Below are 22112 nucleotides of genomic sequence, written 5' to 3' on the forward strand. Positions count from 1 at the left end.
GCTGAAAAGTCTTGATCTTTACGTATTACAACAACAATTGGCCAAGCATTGTCAAACCCTAGTTATGAGAACAAGAATGGCATAAACATTGCTTCTTGTTCTTGGATTTTCTATTAATACACAGTGTAAAGTCTCCTGAAAGACCAACAAAAATTGCCACAGCTGACTGTATTTCAAGTCATCCAGGCGGGATATTGGGTTAAGTTTTCAACCAGCAATAATCACGTCTCAGATACACTTCATAGACTATGAAATTGCCTCTGCGAAAGGATAATGAATACAACTACGAGTTAAAACTGGATCTGATACAACACTCACAGCACATGTGGTGCATTTCTGAAACCTTACTGGACTGATGTTGCACAATGATTGGCTCATTGACTACAAACCCCGCCTTTTTGCATGAAATTGTAGCCATGGCTGGATGGGGAAAACCTAAGCTCTCTGGATAACCTACTTTATGAGTCTACTTTAGTTAGCCAGGCCAGGATTACAATTGTTAGTGTCGTTGAAAATGGGCTTCCATGCTTTTCATTTTAGACAGGCAATTGAAAGCAAGCCTAAAAAGCTCGATCTTTACGTATTAGTACAAGAACTGGCTAAACACTGTGAATTCATTGAGAATTTTCCATATATGCAAATTGTTCTCCAGGAGAGATACTGGGTTATCTTTTCAATCAACAATAATGACATCTCAGAGAACCTTCCTGTATTGCCTCCAGGAAGGATGCCGATCGCAGCTACGAGTTAAAACTGGATCTGATCCAACACTCACAGCACAGGTGGCGCATTTCTGAAACCTTACTGGACTGTTGTCGCACCTGACTGGCTCATTGACTACAAACCCCGCCTTTTTGCATGAAATTGTAGCCGTGGCTGGATGGGAAAAGCCTAGGCTCTCTGGATGACCTACTTTTTGAGTCGATTTTTAGTTAGCCAGACGAGAACTACAATTGTAAGTGTCGTTTAAACTGGGGTGAAATGATTCTCATTTTTGCCAAACAACTCAAAGACATGCTGAAAAGTCTTGATCTTTACGTATTACAACAACAATTGGCCAAGCATTGTCAAACCCTAGTTGTGAGAACAAGAACGGCATAAACATTGCTTCTTGTTCTTGTATTTTCTATTAATACACAGTGTAAAGTCTCCTGAAAGACCAACAAAAATTGCCACAGCTGACTGTATTTCAAGTCATCCAGGCGGGATATTGGGTTAAGTTTTCAACCAGCAATAATCACGTCTCAGATACACTTCATAGACTATGAAATTGCCTCTGCGAAAGGATAATGAATACAACTACGAGTTAAAACTGGATCTGATACAACACTCACAGCACATGTGGTGCATTTCTGAAACCTTACTGGACTGATGTTGCACAATGATTGGCTCATTGACTACAAACCCCGCCTTTTTGCATGAAATTGTAGCCATGGCTGGATGGGGAAAACCTAAGCTCTCTGGATAACCTACTTTATGAGTCTACTTTAGTTAGCCAGGCCAGGATTACAATTGTTAGTGTCGTTGAAAATGGGCTTCCATGCTTTTCATTTTAGACAGGCAATTGAAAGCAAGCCTAAAAAGCTCGATCTTTACGTATTAGTACAAGAACAGGCTAAACACTGTCAATTCATTGAGAATTTTCCATACATGCAAATTGTTCTCCAGGAGAGATACTGGGTTATCTTTTCAATCAACAATAATGACATCTCAGAGAACCTTCCTGTATTGCCTCCAGGAAGGATGCCGATCGCAGCTACGAAGTTAAAACTGGATCTGATCCAACACTCACAGCACAGGTGGCGCATTTCTGAAACCTTACTGGACTGTTGTCGCACCTGACTGGCTCATTGACTACAAACCCCGCTTTTTGCATGAAATTGTAGCCGTGGCTGGATGGGAAAAGCCTAGGCTCTCTGGATGACCTACTTTTTGAGTCGATTTTTAGTTGGCCAGACGAGAACTACAATTGTAAGTGTCGTTTAAACTGGGGTGAAATGATTCTCATTTTTGCCAAACAACTCAAAGACATGCTGAAAAGTCTTGATCTTTACGTATTACAACAACAATTGGCCAAGCATTGTCAAACCCTAGTTATGAGAACAAGAACGGCATAAACATTGCTTCTTGTTCTTGGATTTTCTATTAATACACAGTGTAAAGTCTCCTGAAAGACCAACAAAAATTGCCACAGCTGACTGTATTTCAAGTCATCCAGGCGGGATATTGGGTTAAGTTTTCATCCATCCATCCATCCATCCATCCATCCATCTTCTTCCGCTTATCCGGGCCGGGTCGCTGGGGCAGCAGTCTAAGCAGGGACTCCCAGACTTCCTTCGCCCCAGACACTTCCTCCAGCTCCTCCGGGGATCCCGAGGCGTTCCCAGGCCAGCCGAGAGACATAGTCCCTCCAGCGTGTCCTGGGTCTTCCCGGGGCCGCCCCCGGTGGGACATGCCCAGAACACCTCCCGAGGGAGGCGTCCAGGAGGCATCCGGATCAGATGCCCTAGCCACCTCAGCTGGCTCCTCTCGACGTGGAGGAGCAGCGGCTCTACTCCGAGCCCCGTGTGACTGAGCTCCTCACCCTATCTCTAAGGGAGCGCCCAGCCACTCGGCGGAGGAAGCCCATTTCGGCCGCTTGTATCCGCGATCTTGTCCTTTCGGTCACTACCCAAAGCTCATGACCATAGGTGAGGGCAGGAGCGTAGATTGACCGGTAAATCGAGAGCTTTGTCTTTCGACTCAGCTCCTTCTTTACCACAACGGTCCGATACAGCGCCCGCATCACTGCAGACGCTGCACCGATCCGCCTGTCAATCTCACGCTCCATCCGTCCCTCACTCGTGAACAAGACCCCAAGATACTTAAACTCCTCCACTTGGGGCAAGGACTCCCACCCACGCGAAGAGAGCAAACCACCTTTTTCCGGTCAAGAACCATGGCCTCAGATTTGGAAGAGCTGATTCTCATCCCAGCTGCTTCACACTCGGCTGCAAACCGTCCCAGTGCATGCTGCAGGTCCTGGTTTGAAGAAGCCATCAGAACGACATCATCTGCAAACAGCAGAGATGAGATCCTGTGGTTCCCAAAACGGACACCCTCCGCCCCTGACTGCGCTAGAAATTCTGTCCATATAAATTATGAACAGAACCGGTGACAAAGGGCAGCCCTGGCGGAGTCCAACATGTACCGGGAACAGGTCTGACTTACTGCCGGCAATGCGAACACAGCTCCTGCTCCGGTTATACAGGGACCGGACAGCCCTTAGCAAAGGGCCCCGGACCCCATACTCCCAGAGCACTCCCCACAAAGCGCCCGGGGCACACGGTCGAATGCCTTCTCCAGATCCACAAAGCACATGTGGACTGGTTGGGCAAACTCCCATGAACCCTCGAGCACCCGATGGAGAGTATAGAGCTGGTCCAGTGTTCCACGACCGGGACGAAAACCACTCTGCTCCTCCTGAATCCGAGGTTCGACTATCGGACGAATTCTCCTCTCCAGTACCCTGGAATAGACCTTACCGGGAGGCTGAGAAGTGTGATCCCTCTGTGATTGGAACACACCCTCCGGTCCCCTTCTTATACAGAGGGACCACCACCCCGGTCTGCCAGTCCAGAGGCACTGTCCCAGATCGCCACGCGATGTTGCAGAGACGTGTCAGCCAAGACAGTCCCACAACATCCAGAGACTTAAGATACTCAGGACGGATCTCATCCACCCCGAAGCCTTGCCACCAAGGAGCTTGCCAACAACCTCAGTGACTTCGGCCAGGGTGATGGATGAGTCCGCCTCCGGTCCCCAGCCTCCGCTTCCTCTTCGGAAGACGTGACAGCGGGATTGAGGAGATCCTCAAAGTATTCCTTCCACCGTCCGACAACATCCCCAGTCGAGGTCAACAGCTCTCCACCCGCACCGCACAAGGTGTTGGTGAAGCACTGCTTCCCCCTCCTGAGCCGTCAGACGGTTTGCCAGAATTTCTTTGAGGCCGACCGATAGTCCTCCTCCATGGCCTCCGAACCTCTCCCAGTCCTGAGTTTTTGCCTCTGTGACGCGCACGGGCTGCAGCACGCTTAGCCTGCCGGTACCTGTCAGCTGCCTCGGGAGTCCCACGAGCCAACAAGGCCCGATAGGACTCCTTCTTCAGCCTGACGGCATCCCTTACTTCGGCGCCCACCACCGTGTTCGGGGATTGCCGCGCGACAGGCACCAGAAACCTTGCGACCACAGCTACGAGCCGCCGATCGACAATGGAGGTGGAAAACATGGTCCACTCGGACTCAATGTCCCCAACCTCCCGGGATCTGGGAGAAGCTCTCCCGGAGGTGTGAGTTGTAGACCCTGCTGACAGAGGGCTCCGCCAGACGTTCCCAGCAGACCCTCACGATACGCTTGGGCCTGCCAAGTCTGTCCGGCTTCCTCCCCGCCAGCGGATCCAACTCACCACCAGGTGGTGATCGGTTGACAGCTCCGCCCCTCTCTTCACCCGAGTGTCCAAGACACGCGGCGGAGGTCAGATGATACGACAACAAAGTCGATCATCGACCTCCGCCTAGGGTGTCCTGGTGCCACGTGCACTGATGGACACCCTTGTGCTTGAACATGGTGTTAGTTATGGACAAACTGTAACTAGCACAGAAGTCCAACAACTGAACACCGCCGGGTTCAGATCAGGGGCCGTTCCTTCCGATTACCCCTCTCCAGGTGTCACTGTCGTTGCCCACGTGGGCGTTGAAGTCCCCAGTAGAACAACGGAGTCCCCGGGTGGTGCACTGTCTAGTACCCCTCCCAGGGACTCCAAGAAGGCCTGGTACTCTGCACTGCTGTTCGGCCCGTAGGCCGCCACAACAGTGAGAGACCTGTCCCCACCCGGAGGCAGAGGGACGCGACCCTCTCGCTCACTGGGGTAAACTCCAACACGTGACGGCTGAGCTGTGGGGCTATGAGCAGGCCCACACCAGCCCGCCGCCTCTCCCCGCCCGGCAACGCCAGAGAAATGGAGCGTCCAGCCCTCTCGAGGAGACGGGTTCCAGAGCCCAGGCTGTGCGTGGAGGCGAGGCCGACTATATCTAGCCGGTAACGCTCAACCTCCCGCACAAGCTCAGGCTCCTTCCCCCAGCGAAGTGACATTCCATGTCCCTAGAGCCAGTTTCTGTGTCCGGAGATCTGGTCGCCGGCCCCTGCCTTCGACTGCCGCCCAGATCTCTCTGCACCGGCCCTCACGGATCCTCCTGCGGGTGGTGGGTCCACGGGAGGACGGCCCCACGCCGCTCCTTCGGGCTGTGCCCGGCCGGGCCCCGTGGGGAAAGGCCCGGCCACCAGGCGCTCGCCGTCGGGCACCCACCCCAGGCCTGGCTCCAGGGTGGGGCCCCGGTAGCGCCAATCCGGGCGACGTAACTGGCCTTGATTTTAAGTAATCCATAAGGGGGGGTTAAGTTTTCAACCAGCAATAATCACGTCTCAGATACACTTCATAGACTATGAAATTGCCTCTGCAAAAGGATAATGAATACAACTACGAGTTAAAACTGGATCTGATACAACACTCACAGCACATGTGGTGCATTTCTGAAACCTTACTGGACTGATGTTGCACAATGATTGGCTCATTGACTACAAACCCCGCCTTTTTGCATGAAATTGTAGCCATGGCTGGATGGGGAAAACCTAAGCTCTCTGGATAACCTACTTTATGAGTCTACTTTAGTTAGCCAGGCCAGGATTACAATTGTTAGTGTCGTTGAAAATGGGCTTCCATGCTTTTCATTTTAGACAGGCAATTGAAAGCAAGCCTAAAAAGCTCGATCTTTACGTATTAGTACAAGAACTGGCTAAACACTGTCAATTCATTGAGAATTTTCCATATATGCAAATTGTTCTCCAGGAGAGATACTGGGTTATCTTTTCAATCAACAATAATGACATCTCAGAGAACCTTCCTGTATTGCCTCCAGGAAGGATGCCGATCGCAGCTACGAGTTAAAACTGGATCTGATCCAACACTCACAGCACAGGTGGCGCATTTCTGAAACCTTACTGGACTGTTGTCGCACCTGACTGGCTCATTGACTACAAACCCCGCCTTTTTGCATGAAATTGTAGCCATGGCTGGATGGGAAAAGCCTAGGCTCTCTGGATGACCTACTTTTTGAGTCGATTTTTAGTTGGCCAGACGAGAACTACAATTGTAAGTGTCGTTTAAACTGGGGTGAAATGATTCTCATTTTTGCCAAACAACTCAAAGACATGCTGAAAAGTCTTGATCTTTACGTATTACAACAACAATTGGCCAAGCATTGTCAAACCCTAGTTGTGAGAACAAGAACGGCATAAACATTGCTTCTTGTTCTTGGATTTTCTATTAATACACAGTGTAAAGTCTCCTGAAAGACCAACAAAAATTGCCACAGCTGACTGTATTTCAAGTCATCCAGGCGGGATATTGGGTTAAGTTTTCAACCAGCAATAATCACGTCTCAGATACACTTCATAGACTATGAAATTGCCTCTGCGAAAGGATAATGAATACAACTACGAGTTAAAACTGGATCTGATACAACACTCACAGCACATGTGGTGCATTTCTGAAACCTTACTGGACTGATGTTGCACAATGATTGGCTCATTGACTACAAACCCCGCCTTTTTGCATGAAATTGTAGCCATGGCTGGATGGGGAAAACCTAAGCTCTCTGGATAACCTACTTTATGAGTCTACTTTAGTTAGCCAGGCCAGGATTACAATTGTTAGTGTCGTTGAAAATGGGCTTCCATGCTTTTCATTTTAGACAGGCAATTGAAAGCAAGCCTAAAAAGCTCGATCTTTACGTATTAGTACAAGAACTGGCTAAACACTGTGAATTCATTGAGAATTTTCCATACATGCAAATTGTTCTCCAGGAGAGATACTGGGTTATCTTTTCAATCAACAATAATGACATCTCAGAGAACCTTCCTGTATTGCCTCCAGGAAGGATGCCGATCGCAGCTACGAGTTAAAACTGGATCTGATCCAACACTCACAGCACAGGTGGCGCATTTCTGAAACCTTACTGGACTGTTGTCGCACCTGACTGGCTCATTGACTACAAACCCCGCCTTTTTGCATGAAATTGTAGCCGTGGCTGGATGGGAAAAGCCTAGGCTCTCTGGATGACCTACTTTTTGAGTCGATTTTTAGTTGGCCAGACGAGAACTACAATTGTAAGTGTCGTTTAAACTGGGGTGAAATGATTCTCATTTTTGCCAAACAACTCAAAGACATGCTGAAAAGTCTTGATCTTTACGTATTACAACAACAATTGGCCAAGCATTGTCAAACCCTAGTTATGAGAACAAGAACGGCATAAACATTGCTTCTTGTTCTTGGATTTTCTATTAATACACAGTGTAAAGTCTCCTGAAAGACCAACAAAAATTGCCACAGCTGACTGTATTTCAAGTCATCCAGGCGGGATATTGGGTTAAGTTTTCAACCAGCAATAATCACGTCTCAGATACACTTCATAGACTATGAAATTGCCTCTGCGAAAGGATAATGAATACAACTACGAGTTAAAACTGGATCTGATACAACACTCACAGCACATGTGGTGCATTTCTGAAACCTTACTGGACTGATGTTGCACAATGATTGGCTCATTGACTACAAACCCAGCCTTTTTGCATGAAATTGTAGCCATGGCTGGATGGGGAAAACCTAAGCTCTCTGGATAACCTACTTTATGAGTCTACTTTAGTTAGCCAGGCCAGGATTACAATTGTTAGTGTCGTTGAAAATGGGCTTCCATGCTTTTCATTTTAGACAGGCAATTGAAAGCAAGCCTAAAAAGCTCGATCTTTACGTATTAGTACAAGAACAGGCTAAACACTGTCAATTCATTGAGAATTTTCCATACATGCAAATTGTTCTCCAGGAGAGATACTGGGTTATCTTTTCAATCAACAATAATGACATCTCAGAGAACCTTCCTGTATTGCCTCCAGGAAGGATGCCGATCGCAGCTACGAGTTAAAACTGGATCTGATCCAACACTCACAGCACAGGTGGCGCATTTCTGAAACCTTACTGGACTGTTGTCGCACCTGACTGGCTCATTGACTACAAACCCCGCCTTTTTGCATGAAATTGTAGCCGTGGCTGGATGGGAAAAGCCTAGGCTCTCTGGATGACCTACTTTTTGAGTCGATTTTTAGTTGGCCAGACGAGAACTACAATTGTAAGTGTCGTTTAAACTGGGGTGAAATGATTCTCATTTTTGCCAAACAACTCAAAGACATGCTGAAAAGTCTTGATCTTTACGTATTACAACAACAATTGGCCAAGCATTGTCAAACCCTAGTTATGAGAACAAGAACGGCATAAACATTGCTTCTTGTTCTTGGATTTTCTATTAATACACAGTGTAAAGTCTCCTGAAAGACCAACAAAAATTGCCACAGCTGACTGTATTTCAAGTCATCCAGGCGGGATATTGGGTTAAGTTTTCAACCAGCAATAATCACGTCTCAGATACACTTCATAGACTATGAAATTGCCTCTGCGAACGGATAATGAATACAACTACGAGTTAAAACTGGATCTGATACAACACTCACAGCACATGTGGTGCATTTCTGAAACCTTACTGGACTGATGTTGCACAATGATTGGCTCATTGACTACAAACCCCGCCTTTTGCATGGAATTGTAGCCATGGCTGGATGGGGAAAACCTAAGCTCTCTGGATAACCTACTTTATGAGTCTACTTTAGTTAGCCAGGCCAGGATTACAATTGTTAGTGTCGTTGAAAATGGGCTTCCATGCTTTTCATTTTAGACAGGCAATTGAAAGCAAGCCTAAAAAGCTCGATCTTTACGTATTAGTACAAGAACTGGCTAAACACTGTCAATTCATTGAGAATTTTCCATACATGCAAATTGTTCTCCAGGAGAGATACTGGGTTATCTTTTCAATCAACAATAATGACATCTCAGAGAACCTTCCTGTATTGCCTCCAGGAAGGATGCCGATCGCAGCTACGAGTTAAAACTGGATCTGATCCAACACTCACAGCACAGGTGGCGCATTTCTGAAACCTTACTGGACTGTTGTCGCACCTGACTGGCTCATTGACTACAAACCCCGCCTTTTTGCATGAAATTGTAGCCGTGGCTGGATGGGAAAAGCCTAGGCTCTCTGGATGACCTACTTTTTGAGTCGATTTTTAGTTAGCCAGACGAGAACTACAATTGTAAGTGTCGTTTAAACTGGGGTGAAATGATTCTCATTTTTGCCAAACAACTCAAAGACATGCTGAAAAGTCTTGATCTTTACGTATTACAACAACAATTGGCCAAGCATTGTCAAACCCTAGTTGTGAGAACAAGAACGGCATAAACATTGCTTCTTGTTCTTGGATTTTCTATTAATACACAGTGTAAAGTCTCCTGAAAGACCAACAAAAATTGCCACAGCTGACTGTATTTCAAGTCATCCAGGCGGGATATTGGGTTAAGTTTTCAACCAGCAATAATCACGTCTCAGATACACTTCATAGACTATGAAATTGCCTCTGCGAAAGGATAATGAATACAACTACGAGTTAAAACTGGATCTGATACAACACTCACAGCACATGTGGTGCATTTCTGAAACCTTACTGGACTGATGTTGCACAATGATTGGCTCATTGACTACAAACCCCGCCTTTTTGCATGAAATTGTAGCCATGGCTGGATGGGGAAAACCTAAGCTCTCTGGATAACCTACTTTATGAGTCTACTTTAGTTAGCCAGGCCAGGATTACAATTGTTAGTGTCGTTGAAAATGGGCTTCCATGCTTTTCATTTTAGACAGGCAATTGAAAGCAAGCCTAAAAAGCTCGATCTTTACGTATTAGTACAAGAACTGGCTAAACACTGTCAATTCATTGAGAATTTTCCATACATGCAAATTGTTCTCCAGGAGAGATACTGGGTTATCTTTTCAATCAACAATAATGACATCTCAGAGAACCTTCCTGTATTGCCTCCAGGAAGGATGCCGATCGCAGCTACGAGTTAAAAACTGGATCTGATCCAACACTCACAGCACAGGTGGCGCATTTCTGAAACCTTACTGGACTGTTGTCGCACCTGACTGGCTCATTGACTACAAACCCCGCCTTTTTGCATGAAATTGTAGCCGTGGCTGGATGGGAAAAGCCTAGGCTCTCTGGATGACCTACTTTTTGAGTCGATTTTTAGTTAGCCAGACGAGAACTACAATTGTAAGTGTCGTTTAAACTGGGGTGAAATGATTCTCATTTTTGCCAAACAACTCAAAGACATGCTGAAAAGTCTTGATCTTTACGTATTACAACAACAATTGGCCAAGCATTGTCAAACCCTAGTTATGAGAACAAGAACGGCATAAACATTGCTTCTTGTTCTTGGATTTTCTATTAATACACAGTGTAAAGTCTCCTGAAAGACCAACAAAAATTGCCACAGCTGACTGTATTTCAAGTCATCCAGGCGGGATATTGGGTTAAGTTTTCAACCAGCAATAATCACGTCTCAGATACACTTCATAGACTATGAAATTGCCTCTGCGAAAGGATAATGAATACAACTACGAGTTAAAACTGGATCTGATACAACACTCACAGCACATGTGGTGCATTTCTGAAACCTTACTGGACTGATGTTGCACAATGATTGGCTCATTGACTACAAACCCCGCCTTTTTGCATGAAATTGTAGCCATGGCTGGATGGGGAAAACCTAAGCTCTCTGGATAACCTACTTTATGAGTCTACTTTAGTTAGCCAGGCCAGGATTACAATTGTTAGTGTCGTTGAAAATGGGCTTCCATGCTTTTCATTTTAGACAGGCAATTGAAAGCAAGCCTAAAAAGCTCGATCTTTACGTATTAGTACAAGAACTGGCTAAACACTGTCAATTCATTGAGAATTTTCCATATATGCAAATTGTTCTCCAGGAGAGATACTGGGTTATCTTTTCAATCAACAATAATGACATCTCAGAGAACCTTCCTGTATTGCCTCCAGGAAGGATGCCGATCGCAGCTACGAGTTAAAACTGGATCTGATCCAACACTCACAGCACAGGTGGCGCATTTCTGAAACCTTACTGGACTGTTGTCGCACCTGACTGGCTCATTGACTACAAACCCCGCCTTTTTGCATGAAATTGTAGCCGTGGCTGGATGGGAAAAGCCTAGGCTCTCTGGATGACCTACTTTTTGAGTCGATTTTTAGTTAGCCAGACGAGAACTACAATTGTAAGTGTCGTTTAAACTGGGGTGAAATGATTCTCATTTTTGCCAAACAACTCAAAGACATGCTGAAAAGTCTTGATCTTTACGTATTACAACAACAATTGGCCAAGCATTGTCAAACCCTAGTTGTGAGAACAAGAACGGCATAAACATTGCTTCTTGTTCTTGGATTTTCTATTAATACACAGTGTAAAGTCTCCTGAAAGACCAACAAAAATTGCCACAGCTGACTGTATTTCAAGTCATCCAGGCGGGATATTGGGTTAAGTTTTCAACCAGCAATAATCACGTCTCAGATACACTTCATAGACTATGAAATTGCCTCTGCGAAAGGATAATGAATACAACTACGAGTTAAAACTGGATCTGATACAACACTCACAGCACATGTGGTGCATTTCTGAAACCTTACTGGACTGATGTTGCACAATGATTGGCTCATTGACTACAAACCCCGCCTTTTTGCATGAAATTGTAGCCATGGCTGGATGGGGAAAACCTAAGCTCTCTGGATAACCTACTTTATGAGTCTACTTTAGTTAGCCAGGCCAGGATTACAATTGTTAGTGTCGTTGAAAATGGGCTTCCATGCTTTTCATTTTAGACAGGCAATTGAAAGCAAGCCTAAAAAGCTCGATCTTTACGTATTAGTACAAGAACTGGCTAAACACTGTCAATTCATTGAGAATTTTCCATACATGCAAATTGTTCTCCAGGAGAGATACTGGGTTATCTTTTCAATCAACAATAATGACATCTCAGAGAACCTTCCTGTATTGCCTCCAGGAAGGATGCCGATCGCAGCTACGAGTTAAAACTGGATCTGATCCAACACTCACAGCACAGGTGGCGCATTTCTGAAACCTTACTGGACTGTTGTCGCACCTGACTGGCTCATTGACTACAAACCCCGCCTTTTTGCATGAAATTGTAGCCATGGCTGGATGGGAAAAGCCTAGGCTCTCTGGATGACCTACTTTTTGAGTCGATTTTTAGTTGGCCAGACGAGAACTACAATTGTAAGTGTCGTTTAAACTGGGGTGAAATGATTCTCATTTTTGCCAAACAACTCAAAGACATGCTGAAAAGTCTTGATCTTTACGATATTACAACAACAATTGGCCAAGCATTGTCAAACCCTAGTTGTGAGAACAAGAACGGCATAAACATTGCTTCTTGTTCTTGGATTTTCTATTAATACACAGTGTAAAGTCTCCTGAAAGACCAACAAAAATTGCCACAGCTGACTGTATTTCAAGTCATCCAGGCGGGATATTGGGTTAAGTTTTCAACCAGCAATAATCACGTCTCAGATACACTTCATAGACTATGAAATTGCCTCTGCGAAAGGATAATGAATACAACTACGAGTTAAAACTGGATCTGATACAACACTCACAGCACATGTGGTGCATTTCTGAAACCTTACTGGACTGATGTTGCACAATGATTGGCTCATTGACTACAAACCCCGCCTTTTTGCATGAAATTGTAGCCATGGCTGGATGGGGAAAACCTAAGCTCTCTGGATAACCTACTTTATGAGTCTACTTTAGTTAGCCAGGCCAGGATTACAATTGTTAGTGTCGTTGAAAATGGGCTTCCATGCTTTTCATTTTAGACAGGCAATTGAAAGCAAGCCTAAAAAGCTCGATCTTTACGTATTAGTACAAGAACTGGCTAAACACTGTCAATTCATTGAGAATTTTCCATACATGCAAATTGTTCTCCAGGAGAGATACTGGGTTATCTTTTCAATCAACAATAATGACATCTCAGAGAACCTTCCTGTATTGCCTCCAGGAAGGATGCCGATCGCAGCTACGAGTTAAAACTGGATCTGATCCAACACTCACAGCACAGGTGGCGCATTTCTGAAACCTTACTGGACTGTTGTCGCACCTGACTGGCTCATTGACTACAAACCCCGCCTTTTTGCATGAAATTGTAGCCGTGGCTGGATGGGAAAAGCCTAGGCTCTCTGGATGACCTACTTTTTGAGTCGATTTTTAGTTGGCCAGACGAGAACTACAATTGTAAGTGTCGTTTAAACTGGGGTGAAATGATTCTCATTTTTGCCAAACAACTCAAAGACATGCTGAAAAGTCTTGATCTTTACGTATTACAACAACAATTGGCCAAGCATTGTCAAACCCTAGTTATGAGAACAAGAACGGCATAAACATTGCTTCTTGTTCTTGGATTTTCTATTAATACACAGTGTAAAGTCTCCTGAAAGACCAACAAAAATTGCCACAGCTGACTGTATTTCAAGTCATCCAGGCGGGATATTGGGTTAAGTTTTCAACCAGCAATAATCACGTCTCAGATACACTTCATAGACTATGAAATTGCCTCTGTGAAAGGATAATGAATACAACTACGAGTTAAAACTGGATCTGATACAACACTCACAGCACATGTGGTGCATTTCTGAAACCTTACTGGACTGATGTTGCACAAATGATTCTACTATAGTTAGCTGGAGGCCAGGATTACAATTGTTAGCCAGATTCAATTGTTAGTGTCGTTGAAAATGGGCTTCCATGCTTTTCATTTTAGACAGACAATTGAAAGCAAGCCTAAAAGCTTGATCTTTACGTATTAGTACAGGAACTGGCTAAACACTGTCAATTCATTGAGAATTTTCCATATATGCAAATTGTTCTCCAGGAGAGATACTGGGTTATCTTTTCAATCAACAATAATGACATCTCAGAGAACCTTCCTGTATTGCCTCCAGGAAGGATGCCGATCGCAGCTACGAGTTAAAACTGGATCTGATCCAACACTCACAGCACAGGTGGCGCATTTCTGAAACCTTACTGGACTGTTGTCGCACCTGACTGGCTCATTGACTACAAACCCCGCCTTTTTGCATGAAATTGTAGCCATGGCTGGATGGGAAAAGCCTAGGCTCTCTGGATGACCTACTTTTTGAGTCGATTTTTAGTTAGCCAGACGAGAACTACAATTGTAAGTGTCGTTTAAACTGGGGTGAAATGATTCTCATTTTTGCCAAACAACTCAAAGACATGCTGAAAAGTCTTGATCTTTACGTATTACAACAACAATTGGCCAAGCATTGTCAAACCCTAGTTATGAGAACAAGAACGGCATAAACATTGCTTCTTGTTCTTGGATTTTCTATTAATACACAGTGTAAAGTCTCCTGAAAGACCAACAAAAATTGCCACAGCTGACTGTATTTCAAGTCATCCAGGCGGGATATTGGGTTAAGTTTTCAACCAGCAATAATCACGTCTCAGATACACTTCATAGACTATGAAATTGCCTCTGCGAAAGGATAATGAATACAACTACGAGTTAAAACTGGATCTGATACAACACTCACAGCACATGTGGTGCATTTCTGAAACCTTACTGGACTGATGTTGCACAATGATTGGCTCATTGACTACAAACCCCGCCTTTTGCATGAAATTGTAGCCATGGCTGGATGGGGAAAACCTAAGCTCTCTGGATAACCTACTTTATGAGTCTACTTTAGTTAGCCAGGCCAGGATTACAATTGTTAGTGTCGTTGAAAATGGGCTTCCATGCTTTTCATTTTAGACAGGCAATTGAAAGCAAGCCTAAAAAGCTCGATCTTTACGTATTAGTACAAGAACTGGCTAAACACTGTCAATTCATTGAGAATTTTCCATATATGCAAATTGTTCTCCAGGAGAGATACTGGGTTATCTTTTCAATCAACAATAATGACATCTCAGAGAACCTTCCTGTATTGCCTCCAGGAAGGATGCCGATCGCAGCTACGAGTTAAAACTGGATCTGATCCAACACTCACAGCACAGGTGGCGCATTTCTGAAACCTTACTGGACTGTTGTCGCACCTGACTGGCTCATTGACTACAAACCCCGCCTTTTTGCATGAAATTGTAGCCGTGGCTGGATGGGAAAAGCCTAGGCTCTCTGGATGACCTACTTTTTGAGTCGATTTTTAGTTGGCCAGACGAGAACTACAATTGTAAGTGTCGTTTAAACTGGGGTGAAATGATTCTCATTTTTGCCAAACAACTCAAAGACATGCTGAAAAGTCTTGATCTTTACGTATTACAACAACAATTGGCCAAGCATTGTCAAACCCTAGTTATGAGAACAAGAACGGCATAAACATTGCTTCTTGTTCTTGGATTTTCTATTAATACACAGTGTAAAGTCTCCTGAAAGACCAACAAAAATTGCCACAGCTGACTGTATTTCAAGTCATCCAGGCGGGATATTGGGTTAAGTTTTCAACCAGCAATAATCACGTCTCAGATACACTTCATAGACTATGAAATTGCCTCTGCGAAAGGATAATGAATACAACTACGAGTTAAAACTGGATCTGATACAACACTCACAGCACATGTGGTGCATTTCTGAAACCTTACTGGACTGATGTTGCACAATGATTGGCTCATTGACTACAAACCCCGCCTTTTTGCATGGAATTGTAGCCATGGCTGGATGGGGAAAACCTAAGCTCTCTGGATAACCTACTTTATGAGTCTACTTTAGTTAGCCAGGCCAGGATTACAATTGTTAGTGTCGTTGAAAATGGGCTTCCATGCTTTTCATTTTAGACAGGCAATTGAAAGCAAGCCTAAAAAGCTCGATCTTTACGTATTAGTACAAGAACTGGCTAAACACTGTCAATTCATTGAGAATTTTCCATACATGCAAATTGTTCTCCAGGAGAGATACTGGGTTATCTTTTCAATCAACAATAATGACATCTCAGAGAACCTTCCTGTATTGCCTCCAGGAAGGATGCCGATCGCAGCTACGAGTTAAAACTGGATCTGATCCAACACTCACAGCACAGGTGGCGCATTTCTGAAACCTTACTGGACTGTTGTCGCACCTGACTGGCTCATTGACTACAAACCCCGCCTTTTGCATGAAATTGTAGCCGTGGCTGGATGGGAAAAGCCTAGGCTCTCTGGATGACCTACTTTTTGAGTCGATTTTTAGTTAGCCAGACGAGAACTACAATTGTAAGTGTCGTTTAAACTGGGGTGAAATGATTCTCATTTTTGCCAAACAACTCAAAGACATGCTGAAAAGTCTTGATCTTTACGTATTACAACAACAATTGGCCAAGCATTGTCAAACCCTAGTTGTGAGAACAAGAACGGCATAAACATTGCTTCTTGTTCTTGGATTTTCTATTAATACACAGTGTAAAGTCTCCTGAAAGACCAACAAAAATTGCCACAGCTGACTGTATTTCAAGTCATCCAGGCGGGATATTGGGTTAAGTTTTCAACCAGCAATAATCACGTCTCAGATACACTTCATAGACTATGAAATTGCCTCTGCGAAAGGATAATGAATACAACTACGAGTTAAAACTGGATCTGATACAACACTCACAGCACATGTGGTGCATTTCTGAAACCTTACTGGACTGATGTTGCACAATGATTGGCTCATTGACTACAAACCCCGCCTTTTTGCATGAAATTGTAGCCATGGCTGGATGGGGAAAACCTAAGCTCTCTGGATAACCTACTTTATGAGTCTACTTTAGTTAGCCAGGCCAGGATTACAATTGTTAGTGTCGTTGAAAATGGGCTTCCATGCTTTTCATTTTAGACAGGCAATTGAAAGCAAGCCTAAAAAGCTCGATCTTTACGTATTAGTACAAGAACTGGCTAAACACTGTCAATTCATTGAGAATTTTCCATATATGCAAATTGTTCTCCAGGAGAGATACTGGGTTATCTTTTCAATCAACAATAATGACATCTCAGAGAACCTTCCTGTATTGCCTCCAGGAAGGATGCCGATCGCAGCTACGAGTTAAAACTGGATCTGATCCAACACTCACAGCACAGGTGGCGCATTTCTGAAACCTTACTGGACTGTTGTCGCACCTGACTGGCTCATTGACTACAAACCCCGCCTTTTTGCATGAAATTGTAGCCGTGGCTGGATGGGAAAAGCCTAGGCTCTCTGGATGACCTACTTTTGAGTCGATTTTTAGTTGGCCAGACGAGAACTACAATTGTAAGTGTCGTTTAAACTGGGGTGAAATGATTCTCATTTTTGCCAAACAACTCAAAGACATGCTGAAAAGTCTTGATCTTTACGTATTACAACAACAATTGGCCAAGCATTGTCAAACCCTAGTTATGAGAACAAGAACGGCATAAACATTGCTTCTTGTTCTTGGATTTTCTATTAATACACAGTGTAAAGTCTCCTGAAAGACCAACAAAAATTGCCACAGCTGACTGTATTTCAAGTCATCCAGGCGGGATATTGGGTTAAGTTTTCAACCAGCAATAATCACGTCTCAGATACACTTCATAGACTATGAAATTGCCTCTGCGAAAGGATAATGAATACAACTACGAGTTAAAACTGGATCTGATACAACACTCACAGCACATGTGGTGCATTTCTGAAACCTTACTGGACTGATGTTGCACAATGATTGGCTCATTGACTACAAACCCCGCCTTTTTGCATGAAATTGTAGCCATGGCTGGATGGGGAAAACCTAAGCTCTCTGGATAACCTACTTTATGAGTCTACTTTAGTTAGCCAGGCCAGGATTACAATTGTTAGTGTCGTTGAAAATGGGCTTCCATGCTTTTCATTTTAGACAGGCAATTGAAAGCAAGCCTAAAAAGCTCGATCTTTACGTATTAGTACAAGAACTGGCTAAACACTGTCAATTCATTGAGAATTTTCCATACATGCAAATTGTTCTCCAGGAGAGATACTGGGTTATCTTTTCAATCAACAATAATGACATCTCAGAGAACCTTCCTGTATTGCCTCCAGGAAGGATGCCGATCGCAGCTACGAGTTAAAACTGGATCTGATCCAACACTCACAGCACAGGTGGCGCATTTCTGAAACCTTACTGGACTGTTGTCGCACCTGACTGGCTCATTGACTACAAACCCCGCTTTTTGCATGAAATTGTAGCCGTGGCTGGATGGGAAAAGCCTAGGCTCTCTGGATGACCTACTTTTTGAGTCGATTTTTAGTTGGCCAGACGAGAACTACAATTGTAAGTGTCGTTTAAACTGGGGTGAAATGATTCTCATTTTTGCCAAACAACTCAAAGACATGCTGAAAAGTCTTGATCTTTACGTATTACAACAACAATTGGCCAAGCATTGTCAAACCCTAGTTATGAGAACAAGAACGGCATAAACATTGCTTCTTGTTCTTGGATTTTCTATTAATACACAGTGTAAAGTCTCCTGAAAGACCAACAAAAATTGCCACAGCTGACTGTATTTCAAGTCATCCAGGCGGGATATTGGGTTAAGTTTTCAACCAGCAATAATCACGTCTCAGATACACTTCATAGACTATGAAATTGCCTCTGTGAAAGGATAATGAATACAACTACGAGTTAAAACTGGATCTGATACAACACTCACAGCACATGTGGTGCATTTCTGAAACCTTACTGGACTGATGTTGCACAATGATTGGCTCATTGACTACAAACCCCGCCTTTTTGCATGAAATTGTAGCCATGGCTGGATGGGGAAAACCTAAGCTCTCTGGATAACCTACTTTATGAGTCTACTTTAGTTAGCCAGGCCAGGATTACAATTGTTAGTGTCGTTGAAAATGGGCTTCCATGCTTTTCATTTTAGACAGGCAATTGAAAGCAAGCCTAAAAAGCTCGATCTTTACGTATTAGTACAAGAACTGGCTAAACACTGTCAATTCATTGAGAATTTTCCATATATGCAAATTGTTCTCCAGGAGAGATACTGGGTTATCTTTTCAATCAACAATAATGACATCTCAGAGAACCTTCCTGTATTGCCTCCAGGAAGGATGCCGATCGCAGCTACGAGTTAAAACTGGATCTGATCCAACACTCACAGCACAGGTGGCGCATTTCTGAAACCTTACTGGACTGTTGTCGCACCTGACTGGCTCATTGACTACAAACCCCGCCTTTTTGCATGAAATTGTAGCCGTGGCTGGATGGGAAAAGCCTAGGCTCTCTGGATGACCTACTTTTTGAGTCGATTTTTAGTTAGCCAGACGAGAACTACAATTGTAAGTGTCGTTTAAACTGGGGTGAAATGATTCTCATTTTTGCCAAACAACTCAAAGACATGCTGAAAAGTCTTGATCTTTACGTATTACAACAACAATTGGCCAAGCATTGTCAAACCCTAGTTATGAGAACAAGAACGGCATAAACATTGCTTCTTGTTCTTGGATTTTCTATTAATACACAGTGTAAAGTCTCCTGAAAGACCAACAAAAATTGCCACAGCTGACTGTATTTCAAGTCATCCAGGCGGGATATTGGGTTAAGTTTTCAACCAGCAATAATCACGTCTCAGATACACTTCATAGACTATGAAATTGCCTCTGCGAAAGGATAATGAATACAACTACGAGTTAAAACTGGATCTGATACAACACTCACAGCACATGTGGTGCATTTCTGAAACCTTACTGGACTGATGTTGCACAATGATTGGCTCATTGACTACAAACCCCGCCTTTTTGCATGAAATTGTAGCCATGGCTGGATGGGGAAAACCTAAGCTCTCTGGATAACCTACTTTATGAGTCTACTTTAGTTAGCCAGGCCAGGATTACAATTGTTAGTGTCGTTGAAAATGGGCTTCCATGCTTTTCATTTTAGACAGGCAATTGAAAGCAAGCCTAAAAAGCTCGATCTTTACGTATTAGTACAAGAACTGGCTAAACACTGTCAATTCATTGAGAATTTTCCATATATGCAAATTGTTCTCCAGGAGAGATACTGGGTTATCTTTTCAATCAACAATAATGACATCTCAGAGAACCTTCCTGTATTGCCTCCAGGAAGGATGCCGATCGCAGCTACGAGTTAAAACTGGATCTGATCCAACACTCACAGCACAGGTGGCGCATTTCTGAAACCTTACTGGACTGTTGTCGCACCTGACTGGCTCATTGACTACAAACCCCGCCTTTTTGCATGAAATTGTAGCCGTGGCTGGATGGGAAAAGCCTAGGCTCTCTGGATGACCTACTTTTTGAGTCGATTTTTAGTTGGCCAGACGAGAACTACAATTGTAAGTGTCGTTTAAACTGGGGTGAAATGATTCTCATTTTTGCCAAACAACTCAAAGACATGCTGAAAAGTCTTGATCTTTACGTATTACAACAACAATTGGCCAAGCATTGTCAAACCCTAGTTGTGAGAACAAGAACGGCATAAACATTGCTTCTTGTTCTTGGATTTTCTATTAATACACAGTGTAAAGTCTCCTGAAAGACCAACAAAAATTGCCACAGCTGACTGTATTTCAAGTCATCCAGGCGGGATATTGGGTTAAGTTTTCAACCAGCAATAATCACGTCTCAGATACACTTCATAGACTATGAAATTGCCTCTGCGAAAGGATAATGAATACAACTACGAGTTAAAACTGGATCTGATACAACACTCACAGCACATGTGGTGCATTTCTGAAACCTTACTGGACTGATGTTGCACAATGATTGGCTCATTGACTACAAACCCCGCCTTTTTGCATGAAATTGTAGCCATGGCTGGATGGGGAAAACCTAAGCTCTCTGGATAACCTACTTTATGAGTCTACTTTAGTTAGCCAGGCCAGGATTACAATTGTTAGTGTCGTTGAAAATGGGCTTCCATGCTTTTCATTTTAGACAGGCAATTGAAAGCAAGCCTAAAAGCTCGATCTTTACGTATTAGTACAAGAACTGGCTAAACACTGTCAATTCATTGAGAATTTTCCATATATGCAAATTGTTCTCCAGGAGAGATACTGGGTTATCTTTTCAATCAACAATAATGACATCTCAGAGAACCTTCCTGTATTGCCTCCAGGAAGGATGCCGATCGCAGCTACGAGTTAAAACTGGATCTGATCCAACACTCACAGCACAGGTGGCGCATTTCTGAAACCTTACTGGACTGTTGTCGCACCTGACTGGCTCATTGACTACAAACCCCGCCTTTTTGCATGAAATTGTAGCCGTGGCTGGATGGGAAAAGCCTAGGCTCTCTGGATGACCTACTTTTTGAGTCGATTTTTAGTTGGCCAGACGAGAACTACAATTGTAAGTGTCGTTTAAACTGGGGTGAAATGATTCTCATTTTTGCCAAACAACTCAAAGACATGCTGAAAAGTCTTGATCTTTACGTATTACAACAACAATTGGCCAAGCATTGTCAAACCCTAGTTATGAGAACAAGAACGGCATAAACATTGCTTCTTGTTCTTGGATTTTCTATTAATACACAGTGTAAAGTCTCCTGAAAGACCAACAAAAATTGCCACAGCTGACTGTATTTCAAGTCATCCAGGCGGGATATTGGGTTAAGTTTTCAACCAGCAATAATCACGTCTCAGATACACTTCATAGACTATGAAATTGCCTCTGCGAAAGGATAATGAATACAACTACGAGTTAAAACTGGATCTGATACAACACTCACAGCACATGTGGTGCATTTCTGAAACCTTACTGGACTGATGTTGCACAATGATTGGCTCATTGACTACAAACCCCGCCTTTTTGCATGAAATTGTAGCCATGGCTGGATGGGGAAAACCTAAGCTCTCTGGATAACCTACTTTATGAGTCTACTTTAGTTAGCCAGGCCAGGATTACAATTGTTAGTGTCGTTGAAAATGGGCTTCCATGCTTTTCATTTTAGACAGGCAATTGAAAGCAAGCCTAAAAAGCTCGATCTTTACGTATTAGTACAAGAACTGGCTAAACACTGTCAATTCATTGAGAATTTTCCATATATGCAAATTGTTCTCCAGGAGAGATACTGGGTTATCTTTTCAATCAACAATAATGACATCTCAGAGAACC

At 43.7% G+C, this 22112-nt stretch overlaps 19 non-coding genes across 19 annotated transcripts; all 19 read right to left on the reverse strand.

Moving 5' to 3' along the window:
* Positions 1–131: 131 nt before the first annotated feature.
* On the reverse strand, positions 132–272 carry LOC122862566. Its single transcript, XR_006374796.1, has one exon. It is a non-coding gene; the product is annotated as a U4 spliceosomal RNA (small nuclear RNA).
* An 875-nt stretch (positions 273–1147) lies between these two features.
* LOC122862567 lies at positions 1148–1288 on the reverse strand. The gene has a single exon (XR_006374797.1). It is a non-coding gene; the product is annotated as a U4 spliceosomal RNA (small nuclear RNA).
* A 4082-nt stretch (positions 1289–5370) lies between these two features.
* On the reverse strand, positions 5371–5504 carry LOC122862519. Its single transcript, XR_006374754.1, has one exon. It is a non-coding gene; the product is annotated as a U4 spliceosomal RNA (small nuclear RNA).
* An 875-nt stretch (positions 5505–6379) lies between these two features.
* LOC122862568 lies at positions 6380–6520 on the reverse strand. The gene has a single exon (XR_006374798.1). It is a non-coding gene; the product is annotated as a U4 spliceosomal RNA (small nuclear RNA).
* An 875-nt stretch (positions 6521–7395) lies between these two features.
* On the reverse strand, positions 7396–7536 carry LOC122862569. The gene has a single exon (XR_006374799.1). It is a non-coding gene; the product is annotated as a U4 spliceosomal RNA (small nuclear RNA).
* Positions 7537–8411: 875 nt separating this feature from the next.
* Positions 8412–8552, reverse strand: LOC122862495. Its single transcript, XR_006374731.1, has one exon. It is a non-coding gene; the product is annotated as a U4 spliceosomal RNA (small nuclear RNA).
* An 874-nt stretch (positions 8553–9426) lies between these two features.
* Positions 9427–9567, reverse strand: LOC122862570. Its single transcript, XR_006374800.1, has one exon. It is a non-coding gene; the product is annotated as a U4 spliceosomal RNA (small nuclear RNA).
* Positions 9568–10443: 876 nt separating this feature from the next.
* Positions 10444–10584, reverse strand: LOC122862571. Its single transcript, XR_006374801.1, has one exon. It is a non-coding gene; the product is annotated as a U4 spliceosomal RNA (small nuclear RNA).
* An 875-nt stretch (positions 10585–11459) lies between these two features.
* LOC122862572 lies at positions 11460–11600 on the reverse strand. The gene has a single exon (XR_006374802.1). It is a non-coding gene; the product is annotated as a U4 spliceosomal RNA (small nuclear RNA).
* An 876-nt stretch (positions 11601–12476) lies between these two features.
* Positions 12477–12617, reverse strand: LOC122862573. The gene has a single exon (XR_006374803.1). It is a non-coding gene; the product is annotated as a U4 spliceosomal RNA (small nuclear RNA).
* An 875-nt stretch (positions 12618–13492) lies between these two features.
* On the reverse strand, positions 13493–13633 carry LOC122862499. Its single transcript, XR_006374735.1, has one exon. It is a non-coding gene; the product is annotated as a U4 spliceosomal RNA (small nuclear RNA).
* A 799-nt stretch (positions 13634–14432) lies between these two features.
* On the reverse strand, positions 14433–14573 carry LOC122862574. Its single transcript, XR_006374804.1, has one exon. It is a non-coding gene; the product is annotated as a U4 spliceosomal RNA (small nuclear RNA).
* An 874-nt stretch (positions 14574–15447) lies between these two features.
* Positions 15448–15588, reverse strand: LOC122862575. Its single transcript, XR_006374805.1, has one exon. It is a non-coding gene; the product is annotated as a U4 spliceosomal RNA (small nuclear RNA).
* Positions 15589–16462: 874 nt separating this feature from the next.
* On the reverse strand, positions 16463–16603 carry LOC122862577. Its single transcript, XR_006374807.1, has one exon. It is a non-coding gene; the product is annotated as a U4 spliceosomal RNA (small nuclear RNA).
* An 874-nt stretch (positions 16604–17477) lies between these two features.
* LOC122862578 lies at positions 17478–17618 on the reverse strand. Its single transcript, XR_006374808.1, has one exon. It is a non-coding gene; the product is annotated as a U4 spliceosomal RNA (small nuclear RNA).
* An 874-nt stretch (positions 17619–18492) lies between these two features.
* LOC122862502 lies at positions 18493–18633 on the reverse strand. Its single transcript, XR_006374737.1, has one exon. It is a non-coding gene; the product is annotated as a U4 spliceosomal RNA (small nuclear RNA).
* Positions 18634–19508: 875 nt separating this feature from the next.
* Positions 19509–19649, reverse strand: LOC122862579. The gene has a single exon (XR_006374809.1). It is a non-coding gene; the product is annotated as a U4 spliceosomal RNA (small nuclear RNA).
* Positions 19650–20524: 875 nt separating this feature from the next.
* On the reverse strand, positions 20525–20665 carry LOC122862580. Its single transcript, XR_006374810.1, has one exon. It is a non-coding gene; the product is annotated as a U4 spliceosomal RNA (small nuclear RNA).
* Positions 20666–21539: 874 nt separating this feature from the next.
* LOC122862581 lies at positions 21540–21680 on the reverse strand. The gene has a single exon (XR_006374811.1). It is a non-coding gene; the product is annotated as a U4 spliceosomal RNA (small nuclear RNA).
* Between the last annotated feature and the right edge of the window lie 432 nt (positions 21681–22112).

This window comes from Siniperca chuatsi, linkage group LG15 (genome assembly GCF_020085105.1).
Source record: "Siniperca chuatsi isolate FFG_IHB_CAS linkage group LG15, ASM2008510v1, whole genome shotgun sequence".
Lineage (NCBI taxonomy): Eukaryota > Metazoa > Chordata > Actinopteri > Centrarchiformes > Sinipercidae > Siniperca > Siniperca chuatsi.